We start from the raw sequence: 19,825 nt of genomic DNA, 5'->3' as shown, positions 1-19,825 counted from the left end.
AAAAAGGTTGAGAAACACTGCTATACAATATTCACTGCATAGCACCACATGAAAAATAATCAGAGCTCTGCACAATTTGAACAGGAAAAGGAACCAGGAGAAAGACTGGAAAGCTGTTATATTAATGTGCCCTGACCTTCATGAAAAGTCATGGGACTGGATTTAGGGACATGGAAATGAAAAGGTCTTGTTCTTGATGGGAGAGTGAAACAAACATAACCTTTAAGAAATTTTGAGTTAATCTGGCAATAAGACTGAAGGTTGATTCAGCCATTCTTAATATTTTTCTCTGCTAGACTGGACTTCATCCTTTTACGAAAGTGGGACATTGGAAAATTGAGGCATAACTGCAGGAGGGCAGGGTTAAAGTTGTGCAACTTCATTCTAGTTCTCAGTAAAAGAAATCCATAGAAACGCTGCTCCAGAGGACCATCCTATAACAGGAGTCTTGGAATAATATGCCAAGATTGGACTGCATATTGGATTATATGTATATTCCTTGATCCCATGAAATGGCACCGTTGCAACTACACACATTATTCAAGAATAATGCACTAGCACCAGTTTCAGCAAGGATAATTTCAGCAAGATAAATGAGAAAGAGGCTATGTAGGGAATTACTTATGACCAGAATACAAATTAACACTTCCTTTGTGCACCTGCTTTGGGATTAGGCTTGAATTTAGTTCAGCTGACATTCAGTGCTGAAAATAGATTGCAGTGTTTGATCTAGTGGTCATATCTGCAGAGTAATTTATTCTGATGCTCATACTTGCTTTGTTATGTTTATAATAATTCACAACATGATCAGCAAGAAGAGTAAGTCTTTGATTATCAGTATTTTTGCATGCTATTTCCTTAACAATAAAAATAAAGAAAAAAGAAAAAGATCTTCACAAAAAACATGTGGATTGAATATGTGTTAAGCCATTTTTTCCTTGATTTTTTTCAGAATATTATGATTTATTAAAATAAAATGGCTTAAGTTACAATGTTAATATAGCTGCCCTACTACTGCCAGAACTTTTGTTCTGCAGGAAATGTATGACATTTTTTTAGCCCTATCATGTTACATCATGCGTTAGAAAATGATGATTGATCTGGAAACATAATTGGTAACCTCCCAATAATTTCCAACAATAAAATTCCCATATGAAAAAACAAATTCTGAATGCACAATGAAAATGATGAAAAATAAACTGTAAGAGAAAAACAATTTAAGAAATGTATTATATTAGTGAGAAGATCAAGCTTAGCTGAGCAGGGAGTGATGTAAGAGAAGAGAGCAGAAGGTACTGACCTGGAAGTCAAGCTGGTTGAAGCAGAGGTGAAAGCAGCAGTTTGGAGAACAAACAGAAAGGAAGGGAAATAACAAAAGAGAATAGAGGGAGGTTAAATATTATTTTTTCCAATGTACAGTGAGCAGATGTTATATCAACAGCTTTTATTTTAAAAAGCAGTAAATTAAAACTTCTGTATAGTATTTTATATAAGCAAGGATCAAACAAAAAACTTAAAAAAGCAAAAAGCCACCTATTCATTTATGGATTATGGAAAACAAAATATGTTTTGGAACTCACTTTATACATATACAAATTGTACTAAATAAAAGAGGTGGCAATTGTTAAGGAACTTGTTTGGCAGCATGCAATAATTATTATGAAATCACTGTTTGAACCAGCGGAGGTGACCCATATCCACCATGTCATGTTCATCTCTGAGAACAAAAAACCTAAATGATTTAGCTACATGTTCACAGATTTTCATTGTAGAAGTTCACAAAGTACTGCACCTAACAGTGATCAAAGATATTGCTTCCGCATGCCCTTTCACCCCCCAGAAAATACACTCCTTTTAAAAGCTGAGAGCAATTTTTTTTCACTCCTGAGAATGAGGTTAATACTTCATCATCAAATATATCCAGATGCTTGATAACTTATTTGTACAAAAATATCTAATGTGCCCTTTCAATTAGCCAAGGCAAAAAAAAATCCCTGTCTTATGCCAAGCTAGTGTAATTCCTAGAGTTGTCTCAGCTGCACATTCTGGCATTTATTTATGGAAGGTAATATAAAAAAGTTACAAAATAGCTTTTGACAACATTTCAGCTTGCTGGTTCCTTGTATTTCACATAGGGTACGTCTACACTTGCTCCCTAGTTTGAACTATGGATGCAAATGTAGCCAACCGAAATTGCTAATGAAGCAGGGATTTAAATATTTCATGCTTCTTTAGCATAATCTTGCCTGAGCGCTATTCCGCTCCCCAGCTGATTCGAACCAGGAAGTGCGCTCCGGGACACGTTAGTTCGAATTAAACCCCTTGGTTTGAACTAACGTTACTCCTCATTTTTTGAGCGCACTCCTGGTTCGAATCAGCTGGCGAGCTACATTTGCATCCGTAGTTCGAACTAGGGAGCAAGTGTAGATGTACCCATACTGAAATATGGTAGTGCTTCATGTCATGAATGCTGGCAATTTTTATAGAGTAGTCATCACTTTTGTTTCTATCTCAATTCACTACAAATGTATCTAGTCAAATAAGTTTTGAGTCAGGTTATTTGAAAGTCAATATTCATCAATGTACATCTTTAAGATGGCAAGTAAAAACACATACTTGCAGGTACAAAGTGGATAACTGCATGCACAAAAGAACTGCAAATTGTGGGCTAAAATAGATAGGGCCATTTAATCAAAGCCTGGGGTGACAAGCAGTGCTATACTACATAGTTACAGGGATCACAGGGACATTCTGCTCCAAAGAGGCAGAAATGCTCCCTGGAAGAACCCAGTTGTGCTAGGGAGAATACAATATGTTTCTAGTTCAGCTGGGTGATGTGGGGGGACTGGACTGCTGGTCTATCTCCCCATCAAAGGAAGAGCCTAATGCTACCGTTGAAAGTGTATTCAGGCTTTCCTTCAGGGCACAATTATATTGTTCATAGAATCATAGGACACTAGAACTGGAAGTGTCTATCTAATCTGCTCTTAAATATTCCAAAGATGGAAATTCCATAACCTCCCTAGGCAATTTATACCAGTGTTTAACCAACATGACAGTTAGGAAGTTTTTCCTAATGTCCAACCAAAACCTCCTTTTGTTGCAGTTTAAGCCCATTGTTTCTTGTCCTGTCCTCAGAAGCCAAGGAGAACAACTTTTCTCCCTTCTCCTTGTGACACCCTTTTAGATACAGGCAGTCCCCGGGTTACATACAAGATAGGGACTGTAGGTTTGTTCTCAAGTTGAATTTGTATATAAGTCGGAACTGGTACATATTGTAGGGGAAACTCTAGCCAAACATTTCTCCAGAGCTCAGTTTTATTCTCCCAACCTCACTTCCCTCAGTCCTTTATTCTCAAGCTGAGGTGTCTGCTGAGAAAAGCCGCTCCGCGTCTCCCTAGTCTGCTGGGGGGAAGCAGCTAGTGCGGGGTTGCCTCACCCCGTTTGTAAGTAGGGATCCGATGTAAGTCGGATCCATGTAACCCGGGGACTGCCTATACTTGAAAACCTCTATCATGTCCCCTCTCCATCTTCTTCTTTCCAAATTAAACAAGCCCAAGTCTTTCAGTCTTCCCTCACAGCACATACTCTCTTTACAGTCATTCTTGTTGCTCTTCTCTGGACCTTGCCCAATTTCTCCACATCTTCATTGAAATGTAGTGCCCAAAACTGGACACAATACTCCAAGGCTGTGTCCAGACTCAGGGTTTTTTTCGGGAAAAGTAGTCTTTTCCCGAAAAAACTTCCCCTGCGTCCAGACTCAAGCCGCGTTCTTTCGAAATTATTTCGAAAGAACGCGGCTTTTCTTTCAATGGCGGTAAACCTCGTTTCACGAGGAAGAACGCCTTCTTTCGAAAGTTCCTCTTTCAAAAGAAGGCGTTCTTCAATGTAAATAGGGCTTCCTCGAAAGAGAGCATCCAGACTCGCTGAGTGCTCTCTTTCGAAAAAGCGGATTGCTCTTTCGAAAGATCCGCCTGCAGTCTAGACGCGATCTTTCGAAAGAGGCTCTTTTGAAAGATGCTTTCGAAAGAGCCTCTTTTGAAAGAAGCCTGCAGTCTAGACATAGCCCAATTGAGGCCTAATCAGCACAGAGTAGAGTGGAAGAAGGACTTCTGTTAATGCATCCCAGAATCATATTTGCTTTTTTTGCAACAGTGTCACACTTCAAATACAAAACTCACAAACTAACACTTACAAAGCCATTCCCCTGAATAAAGCAGGCTGGAGGGGCATAAAGGCCTTTCATCTTGAATCTTTCCTCTCTCTTCTAGGATCAGCCACAAGAGCTAACTTTTCTGCAACACTTATCAACTAACCTGTTCTCAATTGGGGTTCATACAGGAAGAGAGCTAATGGGCCAGAGCCTTTCACAAGACAGGCCACCGCATCTGGTTATTCTGTGGATCCATGGGTTTGGGGTCACTCCCTCCCAAGAACATTGTTGGTGGAGCACAGAACCCACAATTATGGCATGGTAGTAAAATGACTATCTTCTCTATCTACCGCACAGCCACCTAAGAACCATAGAATCATAGAATACTAGGAATGAAAGGGACTTTGTGAGATCATCAAGTCCAGTCCCCTGCCCTCACAGTGGGACCAAGCACCATCTAGATCATCCCTGATAGATGTTTACCTAACCTGCTCTTGAATATCTTCAGTAATGGAGATTCCACAACCTTCCTAGGCAATTTATTCCAGTGTTCATCCACCCTGACAGTTAGCAAGTTTTTCCTCTTGTCCAACCTAAACCTCCCTTGCTGCAATTTAAGTCCGTTGCTTCTTGTTCTATCTTCAGAGGCCAAGGAGAACAATTTTTCTCCCTCCTCTTTGTAACATCAACCCCAGTCAAGATCACTACAAAGGCTTTCAGATGTAAATTCTGGCAGATGTGCAATAATGTTACACATATTTACAGTACAATTAAAGTCCAACAAAGAGACTACAACAAAATTACATCTAATAATGTATCTCAACAGTGTCTTTGCCTCAAAATAATATCTGTCAGAAATCTTTGTCATTCCTAAGGGCTCTGCTAAGTGGCTGGATTCAAGTTAACAAAATGATGAAGCAGTCTACATTTTCCTCCCTGGCGTAACTCCAGGGTTTAGAAACCAGCATCACTATTTACTCCCTGATCCCCCCTCCATCATCCTCATGGCACTTCACTCTTTATCCAACAACAAGCCGGAATGACTCAAGTTTATACCTTCAGATTGCCAGATGGGTTTAGTCTGGGACTATAGCTCACAGAAGCAAAATACATAACTGGACAAAACTGTAGTTTAAAACTAGGTTTTATCTGTTAAAAATCAGCATGTGCCTGATCTGTTTCTGCTTCCCTCAGGGGTGGTCCTCCCACTCACTGTTAGAGTTTAAAGGCTCACCATTTCCTAAACTGGTTTATTCCGCATAGTAATTGGGCTGATTCAGGGCATCCATTGCATAGGCTGCTAAAATGATTCATGAAAAGGGTTGTCCAAGCAGAAGCCCTCTCCAAAAAGAAATTTGTTATTAATCTAGTCTGTTTCCTTTGTGGACTTTTCTTCAAATACCCTCCTCCAAAGGATGGAATTTATCATCCTATGAAGCGTGCGTGGTTCTTTAAACAAACAGAGTCCAGACATTTGCAGGAAACTGTTTATAATTCCCAAATCCTGAGTTACAAATTAGCAGGGATAAACTTGCTATGCTGCTTTTTAGCTACACATTCTGTAGCATGAAGACAAACACAAGGAGTTATGCTTTAAGTAACAACTATAGAATTCCCTGAATAGGAATTTCCCTAGTTTATTAAACTCCCTGCTGCAACTTATAGTGGTACTAGCTGGTATGTGTAGGAGACCAGGAACTCTGTAATTACTTCACACCTTCCCTTCTTTAAAATAAATTAAAACTTAAATAATAAATCAATGTATTTATTCAATGTATACAATTCAAAGGGTACGTCTACACTAGCCCCCTAGTTCGAACTAGGGAGGCTAATGAGGGCGACTGAAATTGCTAATGAAGCACGGGATTTAAATATCCCGTACTTGATTAGCATATTCCCGGACGGTCGCCATTTTGGAGACTGACTATCCCGAAGTAACTGCCCGCATCTACACGCGGCAGAGAAGCGGGATTCCAAGATAAACCCTTAGTTCAAATTAACTATTACTCCTCATGGAATAAGGTTTAACAGTTAATTTGAACTAAGGGGTTTACTTCAGAATCCCGCTTCTCTGCCGCGTGTTGATGTGGGCAGTTAGTCAGTTTCCAAAATGGCGACCGGACAGGAATATGCTAATCAAGCGAGGTATATTTAAATCCCGTGCTTCATTAGCAATTTCAGTCGCCCTCATTAGCCTCCCTAGTTCGAACTAGGGGGCTAGTGTAGATGTACCAAAAAGGAACTTCCATTTCCTCAAAACCATTTAAACTACTATGTCCCTTTACCAACTCATTAGCCCTGAGTAATATTCAAAAGCTCTAACCTTTGAGGGGGGTCTGATCAATCTTCCAGACTATATTCCCATTTTTGTTGAGTTTGTATGTGCAGCTCCTTGGGGTGGGGACATTCATTTTGTGACAGAGTAACTGCAGGTCCCAAATCTCCTCCTTGTTGTGTTCAGAAACATTTAAGATGAACCAGATTCTTCCAGAGAAGTCCTTTTAAATCAGTCTTTTCTCTCTGATCTGAGTTCAAGTAATGCTTTTGTTCTGTACCAAACAATGAAGTTTTGTTGCTATCTAATTTCTGTATTTGGAATTTCAAACTTCCTTCAGGTTGACCTAAGCATATTTGTACCCTAGATACAACAGATATTTTGTTAGGAAGAGACCAGATCTCTGTGATGTTGAATGCCAGACCTTGAGTGCTTTATACAGATATATTGTATTTTTTACAAAACTTTTTAAAGTCTGCACTGATCTCATCACCTGATCATTGTTCTGGAAGAAATGTGCACTACTAGTACAATATTAAAAATCAAAGTCCTATGCGAATGGTAAGCATATTTCAGGGGTAAAGTTACACCCACTACTTAGTCTGAGGATTTTAGGAACTTCATATTTTGCAAATATTCACTTCAGTCTCTGGTTGTCGTATGTTGAAAAAGTCTATATAAGTATAGCCACAACAATACACCCAAAAAAGTAATCAACTACAATTATGCGTGTCCTTTCCAGAACAGGAAATATGTTGCTACCCCTGTCAAGATCTGTCAGGTAGTTTTGTACGGTACATCTACACTAGCTTGTTATTCGAGCTAGGTAGGGTAATTAGGGCAAGCGGAGTTGCAAATGAAGCCTGGGATTTAAATATCCCGGGCTTCATTTGCATGTTCCCGGGTGCCGCCATTTTTAAACCCCCCTTAGTCCGAACTCCGTGCCCAGGGCTACACGCGGCACGGAGTAGGTAGTTCGAATTAAAGATCCTAATTCGAACTACCGTTACTCCTCGCGGTGCCCGGGAACATGCAAATGAAGCCTGGGATATTTAAATACCCTACCTAGCTCGAACTAACGAGCTAGTGTAGACGTACCCGTAGAGAGTAATATCTCTGGAGATTGTGTTTTCCCCCCTTATCACATACGTCCCAAAGCTCTACTAACTTCTGGATTTGCCCACTCAGACTGAGTCAAAGAGAATCATGGAAACATAGGGTTGGAAAAGACCTCAGAAGGTCTCCGTGTCCAACCTGTGCCCAAAGCAGGACCAACCCTAACTAATTCATCCCAGCCAAGGCTTTGTAAAGCCGGGACTTAAAAACCTCTAGGGAAGGAGATTCTACCACCTCCCTTGGTAACCAATTCAGTGCTTCAATACTGTCCTAGTAAAACAGTTTTATCCTAATATCCAAACTAGACTTCCCCCATTGTAACTTGAGACCATTGCTCCTTGTTCTGCCACCTGTCACTACTAAAAGCAACCTCTCTCTATGCTCTTTGGAACCTCTCTTCAGGTAGTTAAAGGCTGATATGGACCACCAACCAGACATTGAGCCATTAATTGTTGAGCCCAACAATCTAGCCAGCTTTCTATCCACTTTACAGTCCGTTTATCCAATCCATATTTCCTTAATTTGCTGAATACTGTGGGAGACTGTATCAAAAGCTTTGCTGAAGTCAAGGTATATCATGTGCATCACCTTTCCCATGTCCACAGAGCCAGTTGCCTTGTCAAAGAATGCAATCAGGTTGGTCAGGCATGACTTGCCCTTGGTGAATCAATGTTGACTATTCCTGATCATTTTTCTCTGTTCCAAGTGCTACAAAATGGATTCCTTGATGATCCCCTTCATGATTTTTCTGAGGATTGAGGTGAGGCTGACCAGTCCATAGTTCCCTGGATTATTGTTCTTTCCTTTTTTAAAGATGGACACCACATTTGCTTTTTCCCAATCATCTGGAACCTTCCCTGATCTCCACAAGTTTTCAAAGACAATGGTCAATGGTGTTGCAATCACATTGGCCAACTCCCTCAGCACCCTCGGATGCATTAAATCTGGCCCCATGTATTTGTGTATGTCCAACTTTTCTAAATATTTCTTAACCTGTTCTTTGCCCACCTCCTTCCCATACTGCATTGCCTAGTGCAGTAGTCTGGGAGATAACCTAGTCTGTGAAGACAGAGGCAAAAAAACCCAATGATTCCTTCAGCTTTCCCCACATCATCTGTCACTAGATTACCTCCCTCATCTAGTAAGTCACCATCTAGGACTCTTGTGTTCATGCTCTGCACTTGTTTATTCCTTGGTGTCCTATATGGATTTTTGGAAAGAATCCTTTTCTGTAGTACTGTAGAGATAAAATTGTTCCATCCTTTCAGAAGCAGGCCATCAGACCCAAGAAAATCTTTTCATTCCTGCCAATACAACAGTACGGTTGTGGTCGGAAGTTGACACTGAATCCACCCTCCTTGGCTGAGTTAAATAAGTTTCTGGCAAGTCTCATCCTTTAGTTGTTCCCCTCTAATTAGCTGAAGTCAGCTGACATATACTGGAATTGTTGCCAAACCAAAGTCAGTGTAAACTCTGGCATCTTTCGCTAAACATCCCTTCCTTTTCCTGCTTAATTGGGGGTCTAGATAGAGAAGGGGTGGGCAAAAGGGCCTCTCCGGGCTGCATCTGGCCCACCAAGTGAGGTGATCTAGCCCACAGATGCCCTCCCGCTCTTCCCACCCCCAGGCCAATCAGGGCCTGGAGGGAGGGGGTGGCACGCCAAGTGTCCTCCTGCCCTTTCCCTACCCCGCAAGGAGTGTGTGGTGTTTAGAAGAGTCATGCCCTCCTGGCAGGGTGGGAGGAGACTTTGCGCATTTCCCCTGCCTCGAAGCCCTGATTAGCCTGGGAGGGAGAGCATGTGAAGTGTCCTCCCGCCCTGTGAGGGGCATGGTACTTCTAAGCACCACACACTCCTCACAGGATGGGGGCAGGGTGGGAGGAGACTTCATGCTCCCCCCAACTGCTGGCCAATTAGGGCTTGGGGGTGGGGAGAGCATATGAGGTCTCCTCCTGCCCTGCAAGGGGCTCAACACTTAAAATCAACTGTGCAGCTGGCCGTTGACTCTAAGCACAGCGCTCCCTTGCAGAATGGGGGCAGGGAGCGAGAGACTTCACGTGCTCCCCTCCCCAGGCCGTGATTGACCTGGGGCAGTAGGGGAAGCACACATTGCCAGGGGCCTAGGTACCTAGAGGGAACCACCAGCTGTTCAGAATAGCTGGCAGGTCTCTCTGAGGAGGCAAAGACTTTGCATGCTCCCCCACGCCCAGACCAATCAGGGTCTGTGGATGGGGAAGCATGGAAGTGTCCTGGCTCTGCCCTTTCCACCTGAGGCCCTGCCACCTGGGGCCACTTCAAAAATTTCTGAAGTGGCCCCCGGTCAAAATTATTGCCCACCCCTGAGATAGTGTTCCTACAGTTATGAAATCTATATCTAGTACATAATCAATGTTAAAAGATTTTCATCAGCTGTAGTTACAATCTTTGAAATTGTATCAGCTGTAGTTAAAATCTTTGCATTTTAAGTGAAAGATCACCCAGTGGTTTTGAAGCCACTAGGGCCCATGCTCTGTTTCTATGTTAAAATCCAGCTGAACAGATATGCAGTAAGCTGTTCACAGACCAATGACCTGTTAGAGCTTCCTTTTTCATTTGAGCATACCACTTTTCAGTTTCTGAGGGGCTTCCTGACATGAATAAAACAAGTCTCTGATCTCCTTCTGTCTTTGTTTGAGTTCTGCTCCTAAACCATATTAAGATGAATCCACTGCTACTGTTGATGGATATATTAAAAGTATTGTGCCAAAACAGGTAAAGAAGTCAGTAGTTCTTTTAGTTTATTAAATCGATTTTGTTGTGTGTTATAACAGATCTGCATAGTGTGACCATTACGGAAATCTCTGAAGAGTTTTATTATGTGAATAAATTTAATATGACTTTCCCAAAATGGTTTGTCATGTCTAAGAACCGTTTTTTTACCAGAAATGTTTGGGGGCTTGGGTAAGGGGATTAATGCTTTAACTTTATCTGAATCTGGCTAAATTCCCTGTTTGCTAATGTTGTGCCCTACAAATGTAATCTGCTCCTTTCTGGATTTATAATTTTTATTCAGAGTGAGTTTGGCTTCTTAAAAGCATGTTAAAACTGTGCATAGTCACTCATCATGTTCATTTTTATCTCTGCCATATACCAACACCTCATCCATATGGAAGAGGATGCCAGGAAAACTTGACAATCTGAGAGATTCTCTTTTTGAAATGTTCTGGCACTAACAATCTGTCAAATGAAAGGCAAATGAAACAGTACCTTCCAAACCAGGTGTTGAATGTAGTTAATGGTACAGATTTCTTAGCAAGGAGGATGTGCCAGAAGCCTGTCATAGCATCTAACTTTGAGAAGACGTTGGTCTCTGATAACTCAGGTAGTGCCTGGTCAGCTGTGGGAAGCATGTGCCTTTCTCTGCTCATCTTTTTATTAAGTTGTGTAAAGTCCACATAAATACAGAATTTGCCATTGAGTACCATTCTCGCACACCAGTCAGTGAATTCTCCAAATGAAATAACCTCTAATTCTCTGACTTTCCTTAGCAAAGGTACAAGGATGCACTATGAGGCTGAAAGAATCAAGGGAGTTGGCAACGGCATTGATTTTATTTTGTACTCTCGCAACATTCCTAGCCCTGAGAAGATGTAAGAATACATGTCTTTGACAGTTTGCTTTCTGCAATTAATTCATTCCAGTTTTTATACTAAGAGTAGACATCGTATTGCTGGCAACCATAACAGGAGAGTTGTTAGTCCTTGTATGACACATATTACTTGTTAAAGAACTTTCTGTCATTTCCCAATTTCCCAAGGAACTGACCACAAACATCCAACATATTATTATTAGCTGCATGAAGAAACTTATTTGATCTTTGAGGATCTTCATCTGGGACTGGTTATAAACTTTTAGGAACTGCTGTGACTGCTGCTCTAGAAACAATTTTAAATTTAAGTTTTTCATTGTTTAGTTTAATACTTATGAACAAAGATATTGCCTGTTCTATTGAGGATATAGCCCTTAGAAGTATAGACTCACTGTCATCTGATAACAATCCGTCTTGGATAGTTTCCGCTATTCTTGATGACCCGCATGCTATTGCAAAATGTCTCATTTTGTAGCATCTCTTACATTTTGCATCTTCAGCTGCTGCACACTGTTAACAGCTGTAGCTTGGTGTCTTGCCAGATCTTCCATAACTTTTTCAACCATCCTTTCTATTAAGATTTAAACAAATGGAGTCCAGACATTTGCAGAGAATTCTGTTTACACTTCCCAAATACCAAGTCATCCAGGAGCAGGGACAGTCTCCCTACGCTGTTTTTTACCTACTACACGCTGTAGTGTGAGAACAAACATAAAAAGCCATTTTTTACAGTGCAGTAACTAAAGAACTCCCTTGACCCAGAAATTTCCGTAGTTAGTAAACTCTCCACAACACATCCCAGCCCTATATAGTTATTGTGGAGGGTCAGGAACTTTCTAACCCAGTGGTTCCCAACCTTTTTGATACCAGGGATCAGCAAACCCATTCACAAACTTTTGGTGGATCAGCAACATTGTATTTGTATATGTGCATATTCATTATGCAAATTATGAATATGCAAATATGCAAATTAAACATTACCAGTCCACCAAAAGCCAAGCCCCCGGACTCCCCAGTGCCAGCCCTAGCTCTTAAAGTCCTCCAACCCACCACTGCCCTGAGTGCCAGACACTGCTTCAGGTTCCCCCTTTACCCAATACCACCACTGCCAGCCTCCCACCCTCAGAGCCTCCCACTGCCACCCCTCAACCAAAATGACTCAATGCCAGCTCCCCACCCTTTAGAGCCCCCCCACACACTCCCAGTACCAGCCTCCTGTTTCCAGAGTCCCACTGCAACCAGCCTCCACCTTTGAAGTGTAGCAACACCCCCAGAACCTCCCCCATCCACAGAGCCTCCCAGTGCCAGTCCTGCCCCTATAACCTCTCCCTAGCTCAGCTTCCAGAGCCCCCCAGAACTAGCTCTATCCTTGGAGCTCCCAGTACCTGCCCTGCCCCCCTCACCTACCTCACCTAGCTCTGCGCTGCTGCCCACATGGCAGCATCTCTGGGTGCTGGGGCAGCACCTCCCCTCCTGCCATGGCACTTGGGAAAGACGTGTCCAGCTCTGTTTCTCAGCCAACCAGTGCCAGGCAGAGGCGGGGTCTCCTCCCGGCAAGAGAACAGCAGTTCGCTGCATGGCGGGAGGGCTGCACGGCCCAGCTCCGCGCGGCCCTCTCACCACACAGGGAAGCACTCTTCAGCAGCCAGTAGGAGACCCCCGCCCCTGTTAGTCACTGGTTGGCTGAGAGGCAAGGCAGGCCATACCTCTCCCAACAGTCACAGCGAGAACGGTATACCCTAATCCCTTCCCCCAGAGCCACTGTGGCTTGGCAGCCAGAGGTCCGTGGCCTGGCAGTTCAGAAACACTGCTCTAATCACTCCATCCACCAATAATTTAGCCCCTCATGCACTATTTAGATAACAGGATATCTGCATTTCTAAGGTTATGGAAATACAAGATTTCAGTATTCAGTCCCTTAAGAAACCACTCAAAGTGTGAACTCGAATAAAGTTACATAACATAAGATTATTCTGGGGAAAGCATTTTAGAAGCTATTAAGACCATAAATTGTCATTAATTATACTGGTATTTGTACCAGATCTTTTACATTTAACTCTATTGAAAATGAGTATTAGACTGATACAGCACAAAAAACCATGACCAATACAATATGTTACCAAAGAACATTAACAGTAGAGAAAGCTTCTAGATTTATCATATTGTAACAATAGCCAATTTGAAAAATAAAATATTTTATTGTATATAAGAATGTAATTAACATACAGACCAACCTACAGTATACATGATATATTGTATGCACACTATAGGCATTTGTTAGAAGTAAATGATTAAACTGTCAGAAATGCAGTGATTTCTGAAGTACAAATATAAAGTTCAAGCCAAAGAGAATTACCATATCCATAAAAGCCCCTTCAGTTTTATTAATCATTCCTGACTGTCTGCTATTCAGCACGTACATTTCTTAAACTGTGTCCTAACACAGAAATCTCCTTTCAAAATTTTATGTTCTCTACCTTACTAGAAAACTACTCCATTTAAAAAGTGATTTCTCTGTTCTAGGTTTTATTTCAATCTATAAAACACAAGCTTACGTCAATGGTTTTTACATTTCAGATTAAAGGATTTAATTATAAACACTCCTCCACAACTTTGAAATGGAGATGTGTTATATTGGTAAAAACACTATTACTCATAATATTATGAAGAATGACTTTTATAGTTCAAACCAACAAAATTAGATATTAAGCAATTTTAAAAGACTATCTTGCAATGCAAGGAAGATGTTAGAATCAGACTACACATGAAGCTCAGCAGATTATGTAACAAAATGCATGCCTACACAGAGCTCTCACTTTCCCATGAAATCCCTCACAAGCCCCTGTATCTGGGGCTAAGAGATAATGCTGAGCATGTGCTGACACTGGCACTGAACAGAAGACAAAAGGAAGGGAAAAAAGTAGCAATTAGATAGTCAAGTCCTATAATTACGCTGACTATGCTTCCTGATTTTTCCGGGACTGTCCTGAATTATTGCCCCACCAAGTAAAGAAATGTCCCAGAAAGCCACTCCAGACATTTCACTACTTGATGGGGATAACGGCTTGCAGGAAGAAGCGCCATGCAATGCCATTGCTCCTTGCACAGCGCAGCAGCCTCCTTCCTCTTCCCCCCAGTAGGGTGCGTAGAGCAACTGGGCCAGCTTCCGGTGGAGTGAGGCCCTTCCCTGTCCCCCTCCTTTCCCTTTCCTCTCCCCACAAGACTGCCTCTGCTGTGGGGGGTCCTGGTCTGGCAGCACCACCTCCTCATTGTCCTCCAGCCACCTTGAAGCCCCGGCAGGAATCACAAGGAGCCTGGCAGAGGCACTGTGAGATGGGCCGTGCTCAGGCTCTGCAGTTGCCGTGACTGCAGCAGAGGCCTCCCATGGTGCTATTTTTAGTACCGCAGCCTGGGTTCCCGCAAGCAGCCTTGGCTCCAGCTAGAGTCAAGTGACAGCCACTCAAGGGGCATTCCATCTGGGCCAGCCTCACAGAAATAGGCCTCATGCAGCTGCCACTTGACTCCAGCTGGAGCTGGGGCAGCCTGCAGGGGCTGGGACCATGGTACTAAAAACAGCATCGTAGGCAGCCCCTGATGCAGTCTCGGCACACGGCCCCAAACCGGGAGCAGCTGTGGCTGGGACTGCAGTAATAAAAATAGCATCTCAGCCCAGCTTCAACCTTGCAAACTCCTTTCCATGTGGAAAGCAGAAGGTGAGGAAAAGGGCAGTGGGAGAACTAAGCAGGAAGTGGAGGTGAGGAGAGGAAGGGGCTTTTACTGAGGGAAGGGAGCAGGGTAGGAGAAGAATGGGGCAGGCACCAAGGGACAGGGTGGAGGAGAAACAAATGCCAGGGGGCCAAGAGAAGACAATGAGGAAAAGGGCAGGAGGGGGGATGGGAAAGAAGGTGTTAGTGGGGTTGGGAAAAGGGAGGGGACAGGGTGATGCTGGGAGAGGGGAGGGACAATGGGGGCAAGAGAAAGGAAGAGGAGAAGGGAGGAGTGGGTGCTGAGAGAAGAGGGGTTGAAAGGAGGGGTGGGCAGGAGGATGGCAGCATGCCATGTGTGAGGGCACAGAGGGTCGTGAGAAGAACTGGGACAGAGGGTGGTAAGAGGGTGGGCACCAGGGAGAAAGAGAGCAAGGAAGGCAGGGGCAGTGAAGGAAGTAAGGGGAAGGCACAAGGAAGTTGCAGAGGTAAGGGAAGATGCAGGTGCCAGGGGATTGTGGGAGTGAAACAGAAAATCAGACATGTGGAGGGGAGGGATGGGCACCAGAGGACAGAGGAGAGAGGCAGGGCAGGTGGATAGAGAGAGGTGTTAAAAGAGGGGATGGGCAGAGGTAGCTACAGATTATCAGAGTTGGGCAAGAGGGGGAAGAGAAGGGTTGGTGCATGGCAGGAGGGCAAATCACCAGAGGGCTGAGGGGAGTGAGAAGGGCAGGAGCCAGGACAGCAGAGGGTGAGGAGTGGGGGGAATAGGTACCATGAGAACAGCTGGGGCAGGGAGAGAGTAGGATACATGGCAGCAGAGGAAAAAGGGAGAGGTTTATAAGATATTTATTAATATCTTGGGTGCCACAGTGGCACACATCTGAACAAGCGCACAGGGCCTCAATACTGGTGCATAAGACAAAATTCACTCTCCTCATGGGAGGAAAATCTTAGAGGGAATACTTCCCCCAGCCTTTCCCCCCAAGTTAATGCAATGCAAATTGAGTTAATGCAATTGCAGGATAGTTGCATGGGAGGGTCTTGCGGGGGCCAAACCCAGCCCTATTGGTAGAAGGACAGTGGGAGGAGTTCTTAGAGGAGTCACATGACACCTTTTACTTCTGGTCATTTGTCCATCATGACTCCAGGAATACTAGCTCCAGAGGTGGGTCTTCTTGTGGCAAGGGGCGTGGCCAATGGATGTCAGGGCATAGCTAATGTGCACCTATTTTTGGTTCAGAAAATATGGTCACCATACCTATAATATATTTTATGAACTATAAAATGCAGTAAAATCTTCAAGATATCAAAGTAAGGGGAGGCAAACAAACCATGTGGAGATAAGTTTCTATAAAAGTCATCATTGTTTTAATACATGCAGCATTGTAGTAAAATGTGCTTTCACATAAGATAATATTGTAACTTGTCTTTTGGAAACTGCCTAAGAGAATAAGGGAACAAGATGGAGAAAGCAAGCTTGAAGGTCTGCAACACATTTTACCCTAACAAGGATGGATGGTAAGTAAGTAAAGCCTTGGCTCTGCCTGCCCTCAGATAAGGAGCCAATAGAGCTTAGCCATCATAAGGGGAAAAGCATGCAACACTTTGTAAAAAAAACTGCAGTAGTTTACTTCCCTTGGAGCAAAAGGGAATGTTGGGGTCACAATTCCTTCACTAGTCACAGATTTAGATGTTAGGGACAAAATTTTCAAAAGACACTGGGAATTAACTTTGGGCCATCTTAAAGGAACTTGATTTGCAAAACAAAAACAAAAAACGGAAAACTCTCCAAACAAACAAACAAACAAGAAGACTGAACAACAACACTGAAAATCAAGCCTTTCATTCTCTCTATACCTAGAGCAGGACACTTTCCCTGGTATGCTGGCCACCTCTTCCTTAGTGCCCTGCACATTCAGAAAGGTGAATAGTCTTATATCCCCTAGTCTCCCACGTTGAAGTCTAAAACCAGTGATAATCTAGCCCTTACATACTAAATAGATGAATAGACAATCAATTTCTAAATCAAAGTTTGTGTTTTATTTTGGAATAGTTAAGCTAGTTCTTTGTGGAACACTTTCTTATGCACATTGTATATCTAGGGTGCAAGCCTAAGAAGTACTGAGTATACGTGCTCTGATGCATGAAAGTACTTAAACATGCTTAATGTCAATCATGTGTATAGTCTCATTGAAATTAACTGGATTCCATACAAGGGCAAAGGCCCATTCGAGCAGATCTCAATGTAAGTCGGCGATGGAAAGGGGGGGGGGGGACAGGAGAGCTACAAATTATAACACTTTACAGCCACCATCTGGTCAGACTCAGCTATTCAAATATACTGTATCCTACGTTTCTCAAAAATACGTCACCAATTTTGTCATACTCAATATACACGTGATTCATTTCTTTGGGTGAAATTGAAGCACAACATGTAAAATACCCACTACTCATTAGAATCCTGGCCATTTGCTCTATAATCAATTGTCAGTAAATGACTGAAACTGCTTTATGTTCAGACTAAGGATCACATAAATCAAATAAAAATATCATGCAGGAAATCACATTCACATGCATGAAGAAAACCATATGATCTATTCTTATATTTATGTATCTGTATTTGATTATATCCTTTGTATTAACTGTGCTGGAAGTAAACTATTAAACATGTTATTTACAGTGTGGGAACTGAAATCTTTATTTTGCCATATTTCCCCAAACAAGAATGTTTAAAAAGGAAAACTGGGGCCCAATCTTATGAGGTGCTTGGCATCAGTAACTTCAATAGTCAGCAAGGTCAACAGACACCAGGCTCCGGGGCAAGGTGTGTGTGGAAGGGCTCTGCACTCCTATAGGGGCAGGGCCTCAGGTGGAAGGGGCAGGACCTTGGGCAGTTAGCCTTTAGCACCACCCAGACCACAGCACAGGCCCCTCTCCTCAACCTTCAGAACCACATGGAGCCATAGGGGGGCACTCTGGCAACAACTGAAAGGGGCCCAGGCCTCCAACAACCACCATTCCCGCAGTAGCGGTGGCTGGGAGCTCCAAGCTCCCTTGAATTGCTGGGCTCTGGGGCAATTGGCCCCTTTGTTCCCTCCATTGGCAGGCCCATCAGTAGATGTCAAGCTTTGATGTTAAAGCCCACCATTACTTATAATTTCTGTTCTGGGCAAGGAGAATTTTCCGTATTCATATTAAAAATTTCACAATAACTTGTGGGCATTGTGTATATTATTTATTACGTATTTATCTACAAAATTCACCCATCCTACATCTCTGGGTCACATGCATATTACTCATACAACTATAATTTACCATATATTTGAAAGAGTTTGTAAGCGAGTGAGCAAGTCTGTCCATCTGTCTGTCTGTTCAAGAATTCGTCCTAAATGGTAAAAGCCAGGATCATCAAATCTGATACACAGTTTCCTCTTATAACTTAAAGGAAGGTAAGGATTTGGTTGTGCTAGGACAATGGGATGTGCATGGAATGTGATTATTTCTCAAACGGAAAGGGAGGACTCTCATAGCAAGGACAGTTTTACACCACAATGATGACAGAGAGCTAGCAAGCATAGTCCCTGCTGCCCTAGGTAGTTCTGTGGAGCAGCCACCAGCCGGGCAGCACAGCTTCTGCTCCTCAGCTGGCCCCAGGGAGCCCCTTACACTTTCTCAACCCCCTGCCTTGACTCCTGCACCCCACAAACCCTGCCCTGAGCCCCCACAAAGACCCAAGCAATGCTGGGTAAGTCCTCTAGTATAGTAATAATAGTAAATATATTGTATAATAACATAATATATTGAATAGAATGTAATGTTCATGATTTTATTAAGTATTTTATTCTACGACATCCACAAGTAATTATTGCTAACCAAATCTTTGTTAAATGCCTACAAAAAGTAAATAAAGAAAATATTATAAAAAGCTGATAAATAACCAAATAAACTTCATCTGAAGTTTCAAACCATGTATGGATGTTTTGCTTCTAATCCACACAAGCCTATTTCCATAAGAAACAGGACTTTGTTTCCCTCCTTCAATAATAATTGAAATTACAAATGGATGTCTTGTAGCAGGATTTATCTACTGGGACAGTGCACCACTTTGCCTAGTAGACACAGCTGATAGAAGGACAGGATCTAGCAACTGGTACACTAGGACCCACTGATCTCCTTTTTCATTTATGTGCTCCTTTTATAATACAGTCTCTACAATACACACTTCTGACACACCAAAACACACAAGATTGCTTCCTTCATTCTTTCCCATAAGACAGGAATGGCAAATCTCACAGATTCAAGAACTTCCCATATATAGTGCAACCTAGAGCACAATCTGCAGAAGCTTTACAGTACTGTTCAATTTGAAAGGAACGAGATTAAAGGTTCCCACTACCTCTCTCCCTCTAATAGAGAAAGTCTGAACAATTCCCTACCTGTATGAAGAAAGAGGAAGGACCTCCTTCATAAAAAACTTGCCAACAGAAGAATGTGAATTACCCCAGAAAAATACCCAAAGCCAGAATTAAGGGACACACTAAGAAGATTGATAACATCTTTCCAGAATTTCTCAGAGGTATAATGCTGTTCTAGGAAAAAAGAAATGTCTGGAATGGTTCTTATTTGGGTTCACCTAATACTAATATACTATGAGTAAAAAAGCAAAATTGCTCCCATAATGCAATATCTTATCCAGGTTTAGCAGAAAGAGGTCTGCAAAATTTATTAGGAGTTTCTCTATATACGCTCTTTGATATGTAGAATAGCAACTATTTTCTCGCTAAAAGAAGGAGATTCCAAATTTGTTTCAAAGGCTGCATATAACACTTGTTTTTTAGTCTCCCAGGAGTAGTCGTGTTAATCTGTAACTCAGAAACCAATGAGCACGTCTACTTGTGTTTAGGTACAACTCGTGAAGTAAAATTAATTGACTTTATTATTGTTTTAT

At 42.4% G+C, this 19,825-nt stretch overlaps 1 protein-coding gene across 3 annotated transcripts in view; it reads right to left on the bottom strand.

The window, feature by feature from the left end:
- ERC2 (ELKS/RAB6-interacting/CAST family member 2) overlaps window positions 1-19,825 on the bottom strand; it is a 1,112,164-nt gene that overhangs the window by 558,142 nt on the left and 534,197 nt on the right. The window lies entirely within an intron of this gene.

The sequence above is a fragment of the Pelodiscus sinensis genome, chromosome 11 (assembly GCF_049634645.1).
Source record: "Pelodiscus sinensis isolate JC-2024 chromosome 11, ASM4963464v1, whole genome shotgun sequence".
Lineage (NCBI taxonomy): Eukaryota > Metazoa > Chordata > Testudines > Trionychidae > Pelodiscus > Pelodiscus sinensis.
Note: the sequence above shows the minus strand (reverse complement) of the source record. Positions and strands in the feature narration are given on the sequence as shown.